Source organism: Pelmatolapia mariae, linkage group LG23 (assembly GCF_036321145.2).
Source record: "Pelmatolapia mariae isolate MD_Pm_ZW linkage group LG23, Pm_UMD_F_2, whole genome shotgun sequence".
Classification (NCBI taxonomy): domain Eukaryota; kingdom Metazoa; phylum Chordata; class Actinopteri; order Cichliformes; family Cichlidae; genus Pelmatolapia; species Pelmatolapia mariae.
Genome location: NC_086246.1, coordinates 29,313,103 through 29,334,325, shown reverse-complemented (window position 1 = coordinate 29,334,325; position 21,223 = coordinate 29,313,103). Strand labels below are relative to the sequence as shown.

The 21,223-nt window shown below is 42.1% G+C and overlaps 1 pseudogene; it reads left to right on the top strand.

Annotated features, from left to right (window-relative positions):
- Positions 1 to 1,060: 1,060 nt before the first annotated feature.
- LOC134621211 (DNA repair protein RAD50-like) lies at positions 1,061 to 12,130 on the top strand (annotated as a pseudogene).
- Positions 12,131 to 21,223: the final 9,093 nt, after the last annotated feature.

The following is a 21,223-nucleotide window of genomic DNA, read 5'->3' as shown; positions in this document are numbered from 1 at the left end:
GTAAATGCTACATTCATCAGACCATCTGACGCTGTTTACTGCAATAAAAGGTGCTCATCAGAGGCAACAGGCAGCAGGAGCAGTCATGCTCATAAACAGTGTTGGGGAGTAACGGAATACATGTACCGCCGTTACGTATTTAGAATACAAAATATGAGTAACTGTATTCCGTTACAGTTACCGTTTAAAAAGGTGGTATTCAGAATACAGTTACTTTGTTGAAATAAATGGATTACACGGCGGTACTTTCCTGTTTCATATTATCGCAAGTCGGGACTGTTTGGGTTTGTTTGACAGCTACATTCTGTTATTCCAGGCGGCAGCGTTACGGTTGCCATGGTTACTGGGTGACGCTCTCTCTCTGCGTGTTTCCTGGGTGAGAGAGCGCTTTTTTGTTGTTGTTGTTGTTGTTGTTGTTGTGCTAAGCTAAAAGGCAGAATGCTACAGGCATGGCCCTAAAGAATGTAGCTTCATGGGCAGTGTAGTCCGTGCTGCAGCGAGAATGGACTACCATACACGTTATGTGTCTGTGAGCGAGGGAGGGAGAGAAAGGAAAGTCCGAGCTGTCACGGAGCAAAAACGGGAGCTGGAAGCATGTAAATATAATAATAACCACTGCAGCCAAGAAGACTGCCTGAGGAGCCCATTTGTAAGTAAGCTATTAAGACCCAACTGTACACTGTGTTCGTGTTTTCCTCCGGAAAAAATAAGTTCCATTGGAGCAGCCTTTCAACGCCTCTCTCTGTCTCTGGCACGCAAAGTTGACCCAGACAACAAAGTAAAGCTAGTTTTCGGCTACCAGCCCGACACGGAACCCGCCGTATTAGCCAGCGGTCCCTTTACTACGGTTCGGAGCCGCGGACCTTCAGTAACAGTAATAAATCACAGCAATAGTACATTCACAGAATACATTTTGGGGCATGTATTCAGTATTCTGTAATGGAATACATTTTAAAAGTAACCTTCCCAACACTGCTCATAAATCACTGATATTTAAAGTGTCACTGCTGATCAAAATCCTTCAGCTTTTAGTTTGTTTTCCTCTTTTCAGAAAGCCAAAATGTCAAAGATAAATGAGATGAGCATTCTGGGGGTGAGGAGCTTTGGGATTGAAGACAAAGACAAACAGCTCATCTCTTTCTTCAGTCCTGTGACTGTGCTGGTTGGACCCAACGGAGCAGGAAAAACAGTATGAGGACATTCAGATGAGATCAAAAGTTGACTGTGAAGTCAAACAATACATCATTGAGATTTTAGTATTTAATGTTTTAAAATGATCAGTGCTGTTTGTGTTTTTATCCATGTGCACCGGGACTTGTGTTTTCTGTTTCATCTTTTTAGACGATTATTGAATGTCTCAAGTTTGCGACATCAGGAGAACTTCCACCTGGATCTAAAGGAAGTGCTTTTGTTCATGATCCAAAGGTTAGTCTGCAGCTCTCTCCTTTTAGCTGATTTGTTACGACCCGACTCGAAATGACCGTAACAAGAGTGGGATGTCACGCGACTTCCCACGCCTAAACAGACACAGCCACAGCATTGGACTTTTAACAATAATTTATTCACACTAATGGCACTCACGATAGGGGGAGTGTATAATTTCGGGGTGAGCTAAGGCCAACACAACAAACAAAACTCAACCTAGGCTTCGGTTCCCCTCTGACCTGTTCAAGGAAAAGAAAACAAAGAAATAACACAGTCTGACCTCCCTGGTCTAAAAACACAGGAGAAAAGAAGGCTTCCCAAAATAACCGGCAGCTCACCCCTACTTACTCCGCACCTCACACACATGCCCGACTTTTTAACTAAGTGACTATGGCTGCGGCCGCTCCGACTGGACCAGAGGCAAGTGCACGGGAAGTCTGCCACACATCCCCCACCGCAGCTCTTCAGTCGCCCTTTTGTAGTTCACGTCCACCGTAGGAACCAGTCACATCAGGCCGTTCATTAGGTCCACCAATCACAGCCGAGCCCCTGCACAGGTGAATTTGCATACACACATCACGAAACAAATAAACCAACAGCACACGTAACATGATTAGACTCTGAATTTAAAAATGTCCTTAAACAAAGAGTACAAATAATTTTTTTTAACAGTAATTATGATGTTGGATGAGCCAGTTTACATCATGACTTACTTATTTGTTATAACTCAGTGGTTCCCAAATTGTGCACTGAAAGGCAAATCTCCAAGTGTTGACCACATTTTATTATTTTAATACAACAAAATTAACACGTGTTTTATATATAATAACACCATAGAAAAGATATATTTATTTAAAAAAAGCTGACTTAAGTTGAAGGTATTCCCAAAGCTACCGGCCTTATGGCTTCTTATGGCTTATGGCCTTATGGCTTCAGTTGTTCATACTTGTTCCAGAGAGCACAAAAGTCTTGTCAGAAATGTGTTCATCTAAAAAATATAATCAAATAATTAGACTGAGAACATGAGACTCCTGCCTCTTTTGTACCTGTAGTCAAAATCTTTATCAATATAATAAACATAGATTTTGTAGTGTGGGCACATCATATCGGAAAATCTGAGGTTTGGTGTTGTACTTATTTTAGCCTGTCTACAGTTGCTGAGTCTGCAAGCCGATTTGCAACCCACCCTCACCCTAGATTCTGTTTTTCATCTATTGTCACTGATGTCAGTGAAACTCCACCCTCTGTAGTTACAAATCTTATCATTTTTATAAATGTTGCAGGACGCCCAGAGGACAGTTGTATGAGCCCAGATTGAGCTCTCACTCTCAGACATCAAGGGAGAGGAAATCGAGATCCAACGCTTCGTGTCCTGCTCTCTGATAGAAAATAAATACTCCTTTAAAAGTGAAGAGCAGAACATTAAAAGAGCAAAGTAAGAACCTGAGTTGTTTTAACTGATGTTTAAAAATGTATAATTTGGATTGAGGTGATATGGTGCCTGTCTTCATGTTCTTCTAGGGATGGCAGGAGGGTGAGCAGGTCTGTTAAGTGTGGCGACCTGCACCAGGAGATAACGTCTGCGCTGGGTGTATCAAAGTCAGTGTTGAACGACGTCATCTTCTGTCACCAGGAAGAGTCTAACTGGCCACTTAATGAAGACAGAGTTCTCAAAGAAAAGTTTGACTACATCTTCAATGTAACCAAGTAAATCCAAAATTTGTTTGTCTTTTTTGACATAAAATCAATTCAAACCCAACTAAAGATAAAAAAAATATTGACCAGTACGCGCCTTTCAGATATTACAAAGTAAAGAATGTCCTGTCTTTCTTACAGGTATAACAAAGCGAGGGCAAAGATGCATGAGCTGCGTTTGAAGCTAAGTCGGAGAGTCGAACAGTGTCAGGCAGAGCTGTTCTACCTGGAGAAAAACAAGGAGAAGGCCCAGCAGCTTAGAGATAATGTAGCCCAAAAACAGGCTGATCTGAGGGCCTCACAAGAGCTGATCCTGCAAATAGAGAACAAGATCGATCCACTTGAGGTGGGTTCATGAAACAGGCAAGAAAGTTCTGGTACTACTTTTCTGTAAACCGTTCACATGAAGTGTAATCAATTCTGATTCAGTAAAAGGACTTGATGTTACAATCCCTGACAATGCATTGCTTTAAATGGAGAAAATCTTGGGTGATGGCTCTTATGAGGAAAAGCAGCCCAGAAACTTTACCAGCGGCACACATCGTTATGTGCCTCAACTTTTGTTGTTTTACCCAAGCTAATCTGCCATTTTTCCTTGGTTAGGTTTATGGATTAGAGATCTGGTCTAAATTCTCATATTAAAATTTGGGACACATCGTCAGCAATGTTCCCTCTAATTTTTCATGTGTCTGAGTGAACACACAAACTCCCTGAGCGGTTCCTTGGACCACTGTGAGCAACAGCAGACGTGTGCACTGTGATCACGCCAGCAGCAAATCCATCCAAGTTACATGGTTTATTAACATAATCAAATGACAGCATTTATGTTAGACTACTTTTAATTAAGTGCTTTAGCCCACTTACAATGAAAAATTTAAAAAGTCTTGTTCATGACCTGTGTAGTATGTTAGCACTATTGGAAGTAAAAATAACTTGAACTCCAATTTTGAAAACAACTTTCTTTTACATATATATATAAATATAAAGCTCTGACTTGTACTATAGTCCTGTAACTCTCTGTCTGCAAAATACAGTATATAATGACCAATGCTGGGCAATTAATTATATAGTTACTTCTTCAAAAAAGTTACTGAGTTTTGCGAACAAAAGTTTTTGCAGCTGTTTACCTAAAATGCAGCTAAGGCGTTTTCTAAACAAACATTTCAAAATATTTACAGAACAATCAGCTGTTCTGCATCAAATCTGATCTGCCACACAAAATATTTGTGCCACTCCAAAAAATAATTTCTGTCCACTCTGAGATAAAGGAGACCAGCCTGATACCTGCAGGCCTGACAACAGGAGATGTATCACTCCTGTATCACCTGTAACATTCAGCAGTCGCCTCATTGTTCTGACACACACAATAAAACTATTGACTACACTACAAACTAACTACACAAGATTTGCGCTAAATGTCGCAAATCTCAAAACACCGCTGTCACTCCTAAAACTTCCCCCTTCCTAAACAAAACTAAATGCCATGTTGCCATATCATTTTTTGATTGGTCAACATGGTACATTTTTCGACCAATAGGAAAGGCTGGGGTTTTTTTGGTTTTGGCTTTTCTCACAGGCGTAGAGTGCTTTCGAGCGTTTTCCTTACAAAACACAGTTTTTATATAAGATATAAACAACGATAGTATTCAGGAAGAAAACCAAACATTGCATATATTTTTATCATAACTCTGGTTTTACGTGGCCTATCAACACAATTTAAAAACTGGTATAAAGTCCACACTTTTTCCATTAGTCGTTCCGTCTGTCCTGCTCACATCTCCAGTGGTTGTACATGTTGTCATTAAAGTGGCTTCACTCCACATCAGCCACGCTGCTTTGCTAGCTAAAACACCGGTGTCGGCACATAAGGACGCTGTCATACCCTGTCAACGTACCCTGTTAGCTGCGTATATACGAATGCGAATCACATTATTGGCTGGACTATGGGATAAGGTGGCATCGTTCTAATCCCATACGGGAGCAGCCAGTCACTTACTAACACTGCAAAACAGAATTGTTAAAGTTTTAATTTTAATTTCAATTCAGGTTAGATTTTTGTGTGTGTGCGCAATGCAGATTTTTTGTGCGCAGAGACCGTGCCAGCAGTGCGCAATTGCGCACGTGCACAGCTTAGAGGGAACATTGATCGTCAGTAGTGGACCTTGGATTCATCGGGTGTTTCGGCCATTATCACTAGACACCCTCATCCAAGGAGGCCCTGCCAGGGTTGATCAGGCCCTGGAGTGTGTCACTGGTTTATGTTAAAATTGTTTTTCTCTTCTTCTTTTAGTTTTCTGCAGTTTATTCTATCTATTCACTGCAACTAAGAAATACTTACCTCTTTAACATTTATGGAGCCTCATTTCTTCAAAGGAACAGAAAAGGTGATAGAGAGAAGTAAGGCAAGTAAGTAAGATAAGATAGGAGAGAGCAGAGAGGAGAGCAGGAAGGGGGGCGCCCGATCTGGCTTCCCACACCTCCCTGCCGGATCGGGCTGTACGCTCTACCTCCCCGCTGCCTCCCAGAAAAGGGAAGAAGAGCAGAGGGGAGAAGAGCGGAACATTTTTCTTTCCTATTTTTTCATTCCTCCTTTTATTTTCACTACCATGAGGTTAACTGCACAGTCGCCAGGAGGCCCTGAGACAGCTGTATCAGTCAACCAGCAAAACTTCTAATGTTATGTTTCACCCTTTTGACGCCCCCTGTTGAGGGAGGCCCACCACGGGTCGATCAATTCTGGGCATGTGTCTCGCGGTTAGCTGACTGCCTTAGCTGCCCAAGTGATGTCAGCCCTTTTTAGCCATAGCCAGTGACTGGTCCTCTCAGCAGTGTCAGCCAATTCTCTTATAGCCTGCCGTTGTGCCTGTCCTCTGATCCCAATCTCTCTCAGCAGTTTTGCTGTTGTAAAACTGCTTAGAGCAGGACAACAAAGCCCCTGCACCCTACTTCCACCGGGCGTACCTTGATCTTCCAGCCTCTGTCCTCTGCCTCAGCTGCCAAGTTGGCATACCGCAGCTTCTTACACTCAAATGCTTCCTCAATTGCTTCCTCCCATGGTACCGTTAGCTCAATGATATACGCAAGTTTTGTGGAGTTAGACCAAAGGACGAGGTCTGGTCACAGAGTAGTTGTTACGATCTCTGTCGGAAAAATTTGCCTCTGATCCAAGTCCGCTTGCATCTGCCAATCCCTGGCAACCTTCAGCGGGCCCAGGTCCAGGATTGAGGGGCTTGTCCTCGGCTTGTCTCCCTCCCGGACAAATGCTGATGAAAACTGACGCTCCTCTTGATTCGTGAAAGGTTATCCAACTCTCCCCACAGAAAGCAAAAACAATACCTGATTAATGTGGCCACTATGCATTTCACGGTCATCTCCTTCTACACTTCTGGACACTCCCACACTGGTTCTACCTTTAAATTACTCCCATCAAAATAATGGTTTTATTTTGGGGAAGAAGTTGAATTTTCAGGGAATCAAATCTGGAGAACAGAGCTGAGAGCAAACAATGACCCTTGTCCTATCCCTCCTGTTGCATTCACCTCCCGCCCCCTTACTTTAGTGTACCTGGTCAAAATTGACCGGTCTGTTTTAACAGCGCTTAAATTAGGATAACAAATATTTTTCACCACCAAATTCAGTTCAGTCAGTCGTTCAGTGAGTGAGTGGATTCCCATTCATTTCCTATGGCGGTCACTTTTGAACAGGAACACCACAGATGTCACGAGGTTGATTAAAACACGCAGAATTCAACAAATTCATCACTTTTATATGTTCAAGTGCATAGTGTGGAGGACATCATAAGACCTTGAGGCAATCAGATGTAAAACACAATATTTGAGTGTTTTAAGTTGTAAATTAGTCAGATTTGACCCGAACGCGACAGGAAGCCTAAATGAGCTGAAAGTGCACAGTGGCACAGATCTGCTGAATGTTCTCATTCAAATGCCTTCAGATAATTACAGCAGAGCAACGTTCATGTTTGTTCTTGGCACAAGTTTGAGGGTCACGCTGGTAAATAACAGGTAAGTGATCAAACTTACAGAGAATGATCTAAAAGTTGCACCAGAGCTCATTAATATGTATATTGTAAACAAGTGATACCAGGAGAGCACAAATATAAAAACAATGGGGGTTAAAGAAATGTATTTTATTATTTAATGTTTTATAGTTTTTTGCAGATACTGCTGAGCGACATAAAAATGAAACTTGAAAATGTGACGGAGCTAGAAAATGAAATCAAAGCTCTGGACAGCTTGAGGAAACAGATGGAGGAGCACAACAAGGAGCTGGAGGAAACTATGGAAGAGGTAACGCAATGTGTGATAAATGTCTGAACAAATATGAGATGTTTTACTTTTTAGTTGCAAAACTTCGAAAGATACTGCACTTTGGATGAAATTTCATGATCTTGAAAGAGAAACTAATCGATCAAAGATTCATTAGTGTGAGATCTTTGTGATTTTCTGTCAGGTCCAGAATCTTTGCTCAGTACCTGATCTACTCGTTGGTTTTTCTTCCCTGTGACTTCCTCCACCTCCTGAAAGTGAAAATAAGCTGACACAATGGAGGAGATCCAAAATACATGACAGAGCCATAGAGGATAACAAGATTTCCAGGGATCAACCTAAAAAGCAGTCATGCTTATTTTAGTTTGGTTTTTGTGCACCTTTGTGGGATCAATCTTAAACAAGAATGACCAAATTTAAATTAAGTTAGGTGTCTGAGGCTCCGAGGGCCATTTCTGGAAGTTCTTGATCACTCCTCTGACTGATTTTTATCACTGCAGTTTCCACTGGAGTCAGACCTCAAGACCCATTCATTTAACTGTAGACCAATTCCAATCCAGTGACCTGTGTCTGTGTGTTTCAGGTGTTTCAGGGTTCAGATGAGCAGCTACAGCATACTTACGAGAACCACCAGAGGACAGTGAGGGAGAAAGAGCAGAAGCTGCAACAGCAGCAGGAGGAGCTGCAGACCTTTGACCAAGAATACCAGAGACTGACCAGACTCACGAATGATCTGCTGGTAGAAAAAGGTTTACTCACATGCGTATACCAGAGTAGCTCCTCCACACCTGAGTATAAAATGTAGGAGTGGGTTTTGATTATCAATTTTACGATTAAAATCAATTCTAGCTTGAATAACGCGATGTCGATTCATTACAATCCTGAATCGATTTTTAAATATACATTTATTTTGCCCGAAACGCTAAAACAGCAAATGAGAGCAGGTACACGGATTCTGCACAAAGATTTAAACACAAAGCGCGGAACCGCCAACGCATCAGAATTGGTGAGATGTCCGCTTTCTCACTAACGGCACGTACACGGACACGCCATTGGTTGAGAAAGCTGACGTCTCACAGATTCTGATCCGTTGGTATGAGGTGCCGTAAGGGACATTATTACTGAAACGCTCTCACACACACTACTGAAATTTTACCTCTCACACACACTACTGAAACGCTCTCACACACACTACTGAAATTTTACCTCACACACACTACTGAAACGCTCTCACACACACTACTGAAATGCTCTCACACACACTACTGAAATTTTACCTCTCACACACACTACTGAAACGCTCTCACACACACTACTGAAATTTTACCTCACACACACTACTGAAACGCTCTCACACACACTACTGAAATGCTCTCACACACACTACTGAAATTTTACCTCACACACACACTACTGAAACGCTCTCACACACTACTGAAATTTTACCTCACACACACACTACTGAAACGCTCTCACACACTACTGAAATTTTACCTCACACACACACTACTGAAACGCTCTCACACACTACTGAAATTTTACCTCACACACACACTACTGAAACGCTCTCACACACTACTGAAATTTTACCTCACACACACACTACTGAAACGCTCTCACACACACTACTGAAATTTTACCTCTCACACACACTACTGAAACGCTCTCACACACACTACTGAAATTTTACCTCACACACACTACTGAAACGCTCTCACACACACTACTGAAATGCTCTCACACACACTACTGAAATTTTACCTCACACACACACTACTGAAACGCTCTCACACACTACTGAAATTTTACCTCTCACACACACTACTGAAACGCTCTCACACACACTACTGAAATGCTCTCACACACACTACTGAAATTTTACCTCACACACACACTACTGAAACGCTCTCACACACTACTGAAATTTTACCTCACACACACACTACTGAAACGCTCTCACACACTACTGAAATTTTACCTCACACACACACTACTGAAACGCTCTCACACACACTACTGAAATTTTACCTCACACACACACTACTGAAACGCTCTCACACACACTACTGAAATTTTACCTCACACACACACTACTGAAACGCTCTCACACACTACTGAAACGCTCACACACACACTACTGAAATTTTACCTCACACACACACTACTGAAACGCTCTCACACACTACTGAAATTTTACCTCACACACACACTACTGAAACGCTCTCACACACTACTGAAATTTTACCTCACACACACACTACTGAAACGCTCTCACACACACTACTGAAATTTTACCTCACACACACACTACTGAAACGCTCTCACACACACTACTGAAATTTTACCTCACACACACACTACTGAAACGCTCTCACACACTACTGAAACGCTCTCACACACACTACTGAAACGCTCTCACACACACTACTGAAACGCTCTCACACACACTACTGAAACGCTCTCACACACTACTGAAACGCTCTCACACACTACTGAAACGCTCTCACACACACTACTGAAATTTTACCTCTCACACACACTACTGAAACGCTCTCACACACACTACTGAAACGCTCTCACACACACTACTGAAACGCTCTCACACACACTACTGAAATTTTACCTCACACACACACTACTGAAACGCTCTCACACACACTACTGAAATTTTACCTCACACACACACTACTGAAACGCTCTCACACACACTACTGAAACGCTCTCACACACACTACTGAAACGCTCTCACACACACTACTGAAACGCTCTCACACACACTACTGAAACGCTCTCACACACACTACTGAAATTTTACCTCTCACACACACTACTGAAACGCTCTCACACACACTACTGAAATTTTACCTCTCACACACACTACTGAAACGCTCTCACACACACTACTGAAACGCTCTCACACACACTACTGAAATTTTACCTCTCACACACACTACTGAAATTTTACCTCTCACACACACTACTGAAACGCTCTCACACACACTACTGAAATTTTACCTCTCACACACACTACTGAAAGGCTCTCACACACACTACTGAAATTTTACCTCACACACACTACTGAAACGCTCTCACACACACTACTGAAACGTTCTCACACACACTACTGAAACGCTCTCACACACACACTACTGAAATTTTACCTCACACACACACTACTGAAACGCTCTCACACACACTACTGAAATTTAACCTTACACACACTACTGAAACGCTCTCACACACACAGTCTGCTGGCTGCAACCCACCAGCCTCTGCTCCACATTTACTCTGTCTAAAGGCTAAATTATATACTTTCTGCTAAGCAATCAATTCTACTTTGACACAGATATACAGCACTGTGCAAAAGTCTTGAGCCGCCTCTCATTTCTTTATATTTTAGTTCTAAGGAGCAAAACTTGTGTAATGTGTTAACGTGCTCTGGAGCAAGTTCTCCAGCTTTCTTAAGGTCTTTCAGAGTGCTTCTTTGGACAGTGGCTCAAGACTTTTGCACAGCCCTGTACCTTAAATAAGATCAAAGTTGAAACAACAATGAAATCAATAAAATTCCTTTGACTTCATGCTCATGACTTAATCACATTTTCATGATTCATCACTGTAGCCCAGTGTACACTGGGTATCTGAGGGTTATATAACATGATTCACACAATAAAGGGGACAATTTTCAGTTTTCACTAGAAAAACTAGAGATGCAGAGAACTCTAGTTCAGCTCAGAAAAAACTCTTCCCTCCACGATGAGTGTGGAGCCTGGATAGAGCTGAGAAAATCCTTGATTCTTCCTGAAAGTTCACATGAGCACAAACATGAGCACTTCACTAATTTTCACTGATCTCTGATCCGAACCTTTGATCGACTGCAGCAAACAGCTGGAGGAGGATCAGTACGGCAAAGCTGAGGAGCTCCACAAAAACAAGATGATTGAGATGAGGACCACACAGCTGCTCAGCAAAGAGGCTATGAAGAGGCTCTGAAACAGTAAGTTTAATACAGTTTGTTTTCTTCATTTCGTCGCTTGATCGTCAGTGTGGGAGCAAAACCGTGTGAAGGTCATCAGAGTTTCTGTTGCTTCCACAGAGCCATCATGAAGTTCCACAGCATGAAGATGAATGAGATCAACCAGAACATCAGAGACCTGTGGCGCAGCACCTACAGGGGTCAAGGTGCATCTCACTGACCCTCCCAGAGAAAGTCACTCAGTGAATGAAGACGTGCTCGTATCTATGAAACTACAGCAGAGTGGGATCGAGACCTCTCAGACACATTTTACACATCTGATCACCAGAAAACTGCTCAGTGGGTAAATGTGAGTGTTTGGTCTTCACCTTGCGTCTCCTCTGCAGATATTGAATACATCAAGATCAGGTCTGAGGTGGAGGAGAGGTCAGAGGGGCGAAGGAACTACAACTACAGAGTAGTGATGATGAGAGGAGACGCAGACTAGGATATGAGAGGGCGCTGAAGGTATTTAAAGGATTTTCTCCGTCACTTAAACTCCTGTTTAGTTGGATGGATTGATCCTGTTTGTGTTTAGGTGCTGGCATCCCTGATCATCTGGCTCGCTCTGGCAGAGGCCTTCTGTCTCGACTGTGGAATCCTGGCCCTGGATGAGCCCACCACCAACCTGGACCGGGAGAACATCGAGTCCCCAGCAAACGCTCTTGTAGAGTCAGTACATGCACACGATGTGTTACCCAGAGAAACCTGATGTTTGTTCAGCCTAAAGCCGAACCTCCGACTTTGTGACTTTCCCTAAAGCAGACAGTGTAAATAAAAGCTCACAGCTTCAAAGTACAAACTTATAATAAATGGATGAAAGATCTCAAAGATAACCTGACATGACAAACAGTAAACACACGCAGCATGTTTCCAGACCTTACAGAGTCGTAGCTTCATCTGTTGCATTATTCAGGCTGCTTCATGAATCCACTTCTCCGTCTCCTCCGTCCTCTCCAGGATCATCAGGACTCGCAATAGGAGGGTTTTGCAATATGGCGGCGCGCACGGACGCAGCGGCCCGGAGCTCCTATCTTTTTGCACTTTTGGTGGTACCGGGTATTATCTCACACAGTCTAGAGTTACTTCAATACAACAGAGACGATCTACTACAATTAAGCCGTGGAGATCTTCAATTAACATCCGAGTATCTCATCCCTCCGGAGATCGTTAAGCAACCTACGGGGCTACCCGTAACAGCAAACCGTAGGAGGAGACGCTGCGAGCGGAGGCAGAAGAGAGGCAGGCGGGGAGGTTTGCGGGCACGGCTGAGGACTAGTCCGTTTAAACCACCACTCCCGACCATATTCCTCTCCAATGCCCGTTCAATCCGTTACAAACTGGATGAAATACGACTGCAGATCGCTACTCGACAGACTTTTAATAATTGTTCGTGCATGATCTTCACGGAAACCTGGCTGGACAGCGCCATTCCCGATGCGGCTATTGATCTAACAGGCCGCACCGCCTATCGAGCCGATAGGTCTGCGGACTCGGGTAAGAAGATCGACGGAGGGCTGTGCATCTACATTAACAACTTTTGGTGCACGAATGTCACGGTATTGGAAAAACTGTGCAGTACAGAGGTGGAATTGTTGGTGTTAAAGTGCCGTCCATTCTATCTCCCTCGGGAATTTTCTGCCGTTTACATCTGTGCTGTTTATATTCCACCAGACGCTAATGCTAAGCTAGCGTTAGCACAGTTGAGCTGCAGCATCAATAACAGCCTGGTAGCACATCCGGACAGCGTTTTTATTGCGGCCGGGGATTTTAACCATGCGGACTTGAAATCTGTACTTCATAATTTCCACCGAAATGTGAAGTGTGCCACCAGAGGAGATAGAACGCTAGACCAGGTGTACACCAACATGGCGAATGCATACAGAGCCCAGGTTTATCCCCACCTGGGTCTGTCAGACCATCTCTCTCTTCTGCTACACCCAATATACACACAAAAGATCAAGAGTACTGGGATTACAATTAAAACTGTGAGAACATGGCCGCAGGATGCTACCCCGATGCTTCAGGATTGTTTCCATTGCACAGACTGGGATGTATTCAAGGTGAAGGACACTGACAATCGTACTGCACTGGACAGTTACACCTCCACTGTCTTGGACTACATCTGTTTCTGTGTGGATAATGTAACAACTTGGAAACGACTCCGTGTGTTCCCTAATAATCCACCCTGGATGACACACGGAGTCCAACAACTCATTCGAACGAGGAACAACGCTTTTAAATCTGGAGACCAGGAGGCATATAGTGCTGCCAGGGCCAACTTGAGAAGAGGCATTAAGACGTCTTCATCTCTATATATAACACCTCGTTGTCCTGTTCACTGGTACCATCCTGTTTTAAAGCGGCAACCATTGTTCCCATCCCAAAGCAGTCAAATGTCTCATGTCTGAACGATTTCAGACCTGTGGCATTCACTCCCATTCCCGCTAAGTGTCTGGAGAGACTGGTTATTAAACATATTAAAGCTGCTTGTCCACCACCTCTGGACTCGCACCAGTTTGCATACAGGAAGAATCGGTCAACCGAGGATGCGATCGCCATAGTGCTGCACACACTATTGGAGCACTTGGAAAACAGGAACACCTATGCACGGCTCCTCTTTGTAGATTACAGCTCGGCTTTTAATACCATCCGGCCATACAGACTCCGTCCCAAACTTCACCAACTGGGTCTTAATTCCTCTCTGTGCAACTGGATTACAGACTTCCTTACTAACCGTAGACAGAGTGTCAGAGTGGGTAAGAACACCTCTTCTACCCTTGTGGTCAACACCGGTGCCCCTCAGGGGTGTGTCCTGAGCCCTCTGTTATACACTCTCTTTACTTATGACTGCATTTCCTCCTGTGCGTCCAATCTCATAGTTAAGTTTGCCGATGACACTACAGTGCTCGGACTTATATCTGACAATGATGAGACAAATTACAGGACAGAGGTGCAACAACTAGAGTCATGGTGCCACGAAAATAACTTGGTCTTAAATGCTAAAAAGACCAAGGAGATCATTGTGGACTTCCGGAGGAAGGGTCATAGCAACCATCTGCCTCTCTTTATTGGCGGTGGGGAGGTGGAGAGGGTGAGCAGTTTTAAATTCTTGGGAGTAACGGTGACCGAGGACCTGTCCTGGGGTAACCATACTACCTTAGCTGCACGGAAGGCCCAACAGCGCCTCTATTACCTGAGGAGACTGCGGAGTGCACACATTCCCAGACCTCTGATGCTGAACTTTTATAATTGTGCCATTAGCAGCGTTCTGATGTATGGATTGCTAGTGTGGTTCCCCAGCTGCACCAAGGCCGATCAGCAAGCACTACAGCGGGTGGTGAAAGAAGCTGGCAGAATTATTGGAACAACTCTGCCAGAGATTAGTAATATCTTCCGCACTCGCTGTTTGAGGAGGGTGCACAGTATCCTGCGGGACCAATATCATCCTGCGCGCCACCTTTTCCATCTGCTGCCCTTAGGGAAGAAGGTACAGGTCCATACAGGCCAGAACATCCAGATTGGCCAACAGCCTGTATCCACAGGCTGTGAGGCTTCTGAACTCTTTGTCCCCTCTCTCTCACGGACAATAACCATATCCAACTTCTAAATATTACTTGTCATGTTGTATGTTGTTGCTTAGGATTGTTTTATTGCACTGGAGTCATATTTTACACTTATTATTATTTTATTCACGGGTGTATGGAAGCTCCAAACGCAATTTCATTGTTTTTTTGACAATGACAATAAATATTTGAATTTGAATTTGAATTTTCAGCAGCGTCACTTCCAGCTGCTGATCATCACTCATGACGAGGAGTTTGTGCAGCTGCTAGTTCGGTCCTTTGGCCCACGTGAGTTGCTCACCCGTCATCAGGAAGAACTTAGGATTCGGCGTCTCAGCTGATGACACCTCAGCATGTCAAAGTCTGTGGACTAAAGGACACAACCTGTTCAGAGATCAGAGGCAGCTCCACAGTTTACTTTTATATTTCCATGTTTCCTCTGAGAGGACAGTGTTCTCTTATGAATATTTTTATGGGACAAAGAGGCGTGTGCAGTGAATTAGTTTTTTACATCTCCTCTGGTTCCTCTAAAGGGCATCCAGGACTGTTCAGAACATCAGCAGCTGTTATAGAGCCAGATGTGACTCTATATTTGTCAGAATTACCTGCATGCATTAAATTATGTTAATGCATGAAGAAAATCCTTTTAAAATCCTTCCTATTAGGGTGGCTCCATTTTTAGTTTATTTTTTAAATATTTTTCTTCACTCTTTAATTTTTTTCCTTACAAATATTTACTGCTGGATTTAATAGAATAATGCACATTTGTCAGCACTCCCTCACATACACACCGCATGTAATACTATCAACACTGTTCAGCGTTTCAGTATTCTTGTCTTCTGTTAAAACAGGAAGAAGAAACCTGTAACAGGTGATGTCTGAGAGGTTTTCATGGTATCAAAGATCTGTCTGCTCTTTGATAAACGCTGTTTGGCTCACGCTGCAGGAGGTGCTGGTGTTTTTATAGGACAGCTGAGGGTTCATCTGCTCTTCACGGCATGTTTGAGCTGTGTGAATGTGACACATCACTTTATTCAGGTTTGTGTGAACATTTATTTCTTTTAACAACATAAAAATAGATTACTAATAAAAAAAAAACAGAAAGAAACTCATTGTTACTACATCGGATCTGATAATTAGATCATTATGAGAACAACAGCCTTCTAGCGGACACAAGTCGGATCTACAAAAACAGTAAAGGTTTTTTAAAAAAAAAACAAAAAACCCAACAACACACAAACACTTCTTTCTGTTAGCGATTTTAGCGAAGTTTATTGTTTTTGACCAAAGTACTACAGCTCGGCTTTATCTGACACTGTTTTCAACATCAGTGTGTGACGATGGGCTGAAGATATTAATGTGTGGAAAATTCTCTTTCAGCAGTCTAAGCTATCGCTTGCTAATTAGCACAAGCTAACCTGAAGACAGTGGGATGACAGTTGAAAGTGAGCTGTAACTACCACTAGCTAGCTTCAGTGCTACCTCAAATTACTTTCTGTAGAAGTGTTCGTAAAGTTTAAAGAGTAAAACAGCCGCTGATCAGATGAATTACTGCGCTACATCCTCACCGACTTCATGTCCGAGGATCATAAATTTCAGAATGGGAGTTTCCCTGCCCTCTAGTGGACACACCTTGGAACTTGTTGAGGTTTACTTTTTCTTGACCTCACCGATCCGTTTGATATCCCAGCTGGAGAAGAAGGGTCAGATGAGGCTGGAGTATTTTCCATCAAACCTGTGTCACCCCTCTTCAGTAGTTTTCCACTAATTCTATTGTTCAGTCTGGGGGGACTGTCCTCCCCAGGCTTGTGACTGTGACTTCCTGTTTATCTGACTGAGGCAACTCTTACTCCTCATTTTATGACAGGCAGAGCCCCACTGTCAATAAATTCCTCACACTATGTAGTTACACACCAAAGTTTATAGCTAAACAAACTCATTTGGCAGTCAGAGGTTGAGAGCTTTAAGGTCACATGAAATGCTTTGAGAATAAAGGTCTACAATTGTCCTTTAATCTCACACAGAGAACATCTGAATACACACTGAGGTGTTTATATCACTCAGCTCTGTCTGCTGGATGTTTATGCTCATCAGGCATTTCAAAATAAAAGGAAACAGATTGTAGTTATGGGCAGTAACCACTATAGTAGGTGTTTACTCTCAAATAAACAGGCTGCAGTGTTTGTTGTTTAAGCCAATAAATACTCACAGTAATGGATTATGCACAGTTTATTTTAAAAGGATACACAAGAATATTAAATTCAAGCAGAATAATTTTAAACTTGTAAAAAAAAAAGTAAAATTACACATGTTGTGTAGTTTTAGTCAACACAATTTGACAATTGTAACTGAAATTTAAAATTTGAATTGTTAATAAGATGAAAGTTACAGATCAGCTTCAGCTAAATTGAAAACAGGAAAAGTGATTAAAACATGTTAGATGTGAGAGATTTGGAGAGCAAGGTTAAAGATATACAACTATTTATTATTAAAGATATTTTTGCATTTGGAAGAGTCAGTGTCACAAATTAGTTTGAATATATGGTGAAATCTATGTATGGTTGGAATGGGTCCAATTTTGCTGCAGTCACCTGGAAGTGACAAATAAAACTTCATCATCATCATCAGAAATAAAGCATAGTAACAGCAGTAATTCACTTTAGCTTGCCTCTCACTCTGATTATTCTTTGTAGCAGATCAGTAAAGTTTAAAAAACTGATATCCAGATAAACACAGCTCATTTATGTTAGCAATTAAAGTAGGCTTCATGCCCTCTATTGGACACAAGCTGCAAATACAATTTTTTATTTAATGTTTTTCTGTTTATATGGGTTTTAAAAAAATTTTAGCTGAGAAAATCATATCTATGTGATATTTCTGGTAACAGTTTAAAAAATTAAAGGGAAAAGTATGTGGTTTCACACTGTGACCACCAGAGGGCGGCGGTGGTCGCCAAACATACGGGCGAAAAAACTGTCAGAAAATGTGTTCATGAATAAATGAAGAGGAAAAAGACTCTCAACATTATTTTATAACCGAGTCTCAGAGTGACAAACATCAAAGAGATTCATGGGAAAAACCAAACCAAACCAAAAATAACCCACAAACTGTTCTGAAAGCAGAAAGGATTGACATAAAGAAACAAATATTCCAGTGTTAGAGTTATCAACAAGGAGACTGAGTAGAATAACACCAGTAAACAAAGACCTTTTCTCTTCTTCAGTAGAGATCTGATGTAGAAAGCTGATGGCCATTGTTATAATCCAGCCATACTAGGGGGTTTGCAGACATTTACTTGACTGTTAGAGGACCATCATGGAGCAGCAGTGTAATGAGACCCTGAGCAGGGATGCAGCTCTCAGTCAGGTCTAACCGTCCGACTGTCCAGTATCTCAGCAGGGAAGCCAAACTACTGACAGCCCTCAACATTACTCTCTGTGATGGTCGGGCTTTCTTAGGCACAAGAGAAAGCTCTTCAACAGCCAGTGGACAGACCACTCTGCCTCTTCTTACCCACTGAAACAGGAGCAAGGACATGTCGATGGAAAGCCTGAAGATCAAAAGAGACAAAAGAGCAGAAATGATGAACACAAAGAACTAAAGATTCAAAGTGGACAGCAGATAAATGGTGTTATAAGAACAAGAGAGTCATGATTTCACTTCCTGCCTCAGACTGTGTAGTTGTGTTGTGTGTCTAAAGAGGAGAGAGGCTCCTCTGGCAGACATCTTGCTGGGTGTGAGGATGAGATCCACTTTAGAGCCACACAGTTTGAGAACTCTCCCCACAGAACAGCAGCTTTTCCTGTGTAACTCTCCTGTTAACAGCAGCTGGAACCCCAGGAGCTGCAGCAGAGACTCCAGCTGCTGGGCCTCCTCTCTGGATCTTACAGACATGGATGTGCACACACTCTGGAAGAAGTCTGGATCACAGCTGAAACACAGTGGAGATGAAATGAGAGAACACAGGATGAGTTTCATTAGTGTGATTTCACACTAAAATGAAAACAAATATTGCTAAATTAAATACTGAACAAAATATATTCCTCAATACTGTTAGGCTGTAAATAAAAAGCTGTTTCCAAAACTTTGATTTAACATGATTTAACCTGAGCTGTGAGATATAAGGCACCGCAGGAAACTCCTCACTTCACTCTCTTCATGTGAGCAGCCTGTCAGCTCCACGTGTTTCTTCTCTGGGTGGAGTTTCAGCACTTCCAGGAGGATGGAGGTCTCTCTCTCTGAGAGGTTTATATACCAGACTTCAGCTTCAGCTGACTGGAAAACTGACTGTAATGATGGAAGGACACTCAAGTCTGTTTTAGACTCACACATCCTTGACATGAGAGTACAGATCCAGCAGGAAATAACACTGAGATTTCCTTTAATCCCTTTGATTATGATTAATAATAATTATGGTATGACAAATACCATCTCTCTCATTAACAGGGAATGTTTGATATGTGCACACTGATGGTAACAGCTCCAGTATCTTCTCTCCTGTCTGCTGCTGCACAGAACAGATTCACAAAGAACCTGACTGCTTCATGAAGACGCAACCTCAGAGGAACAACACTGGAACAATAAGAAGGAAACATTTAGTGATGATTTGATGTGAGCTGCATAAATACAACCACACACTACTGATGGACTCTCAGTAGGCAGGGTTAGCTCAGTAGGTAGAGTGTTCGCTGCATGATCGGAAGGTCGGGGGAGCAAATCCACCGAACGGCTACCCCGAGGTACCCTTGAGCAAGGTACTGTCTCTACACACTGCTCCCCAGGCGCTGGATTGGTTGCTACCTTTACTGCTTTACTGAGTGAAATGCTGAGGACTAAGCAATTTCCTACGGGATTAATAAAGTATACATTAATTATTATTATCCTGTCCTGTATATAACGAAAGTCAATTTTAAAGCCATCTTCCATCAGAGCAGCTGAACAGTTTTTAGACTGTTACTGACTCACACAAAGTAAGTCAGCTTTGTTTTTATACCTAGATATTTTACACAGAATATGTAATTGCAGAGAAATAGTCAGTTCACTTTGGGCACGTAATTTTCCAGCAGGAACCTCAGTTAAATAAAAAGAGTGATGTTGTAACTGCTTTAGGATCTGTCCTTAATTAGGAAATTAATACATTCAATTTACAAGGTTTAGATGCTTCTTTTAACAGTACATATCCAAAATAAATGATCATAATCATAATATTTCTGACTGAGTCAAAATCGAAAATTGAATAAAACCTAGATCTTGTGAATCAGAATGATATTTGTTGTAGAAATCGGTGACAATACCCAGCACTAGCATCAACACTCAATTTTTTAAAAAATATGTTAAAACAGCAAGAAGAAACATATAACAGCTGATGTCTGAAAGGTTTTAATGGTAACAAAGATTTGGATCATTGTGAGAACAGCGGCTTTCTGCCCTCTAGCGGACACAAGTGGGAACTACAAAAACAGTAACATCACACACTTCATTTCCTGTTAAAGTTTGTTATTTTCGACAAAAGTACTACAGCTCGGCTTTATCTGACACTGTTTTCAACATTAATGTGTGACAATGGGCTGAAAATATTAATAAGAGAGGCTACTTTATGTAAACTTCTCTTTTGGCAGGCTAAGCTAGCTTTGGCTAACAATGTCAAACTAACCCATTGAGTCAAGAATAATAATAGAAACCGAGGTGTAACTAGCACTAGCGAGTTTCACTGCTACCTCAGATCATTTTCTGTAGAAGTGTTAGTAAAGTTTAAAGATTAAAACAGCTGATAATCAGATGAATTACAGCCCTACATCCTCACTGACTTCATGTCCGAGGACCATAAAGTTCGGAATGGGAGTTTCCCTGCCATCTAGTGGACACACGCTGGTACTGCAATGTAATGGTCAAGCTGGCGGAATTAGATATGGAAATAACATCCGGTCAGACACTTCAAAATAACAGGCCTCAATGTAGTTATGCAATAAAGAAAAAAAGATGAAACTGTCAGTTATGGATAAAAATAAATTTATGAACCAATAACATTTACTGTCCACAGGATATGTAATACTAACATCCTGTTATGAAACGGCTGTGTGCAGGCAGGAAAAGGAACCAAAGTGCAGACTCCGGAGACAGACGTGAACTCAAAAAACAGCTTTAATGCTGAACTCAAAGCAACAAACTTCCAAAGTACAAACATTAACATAGGCAGGAAAACAATCCACACAGCATGAGTGAGGGTAGATAAGAGTAGA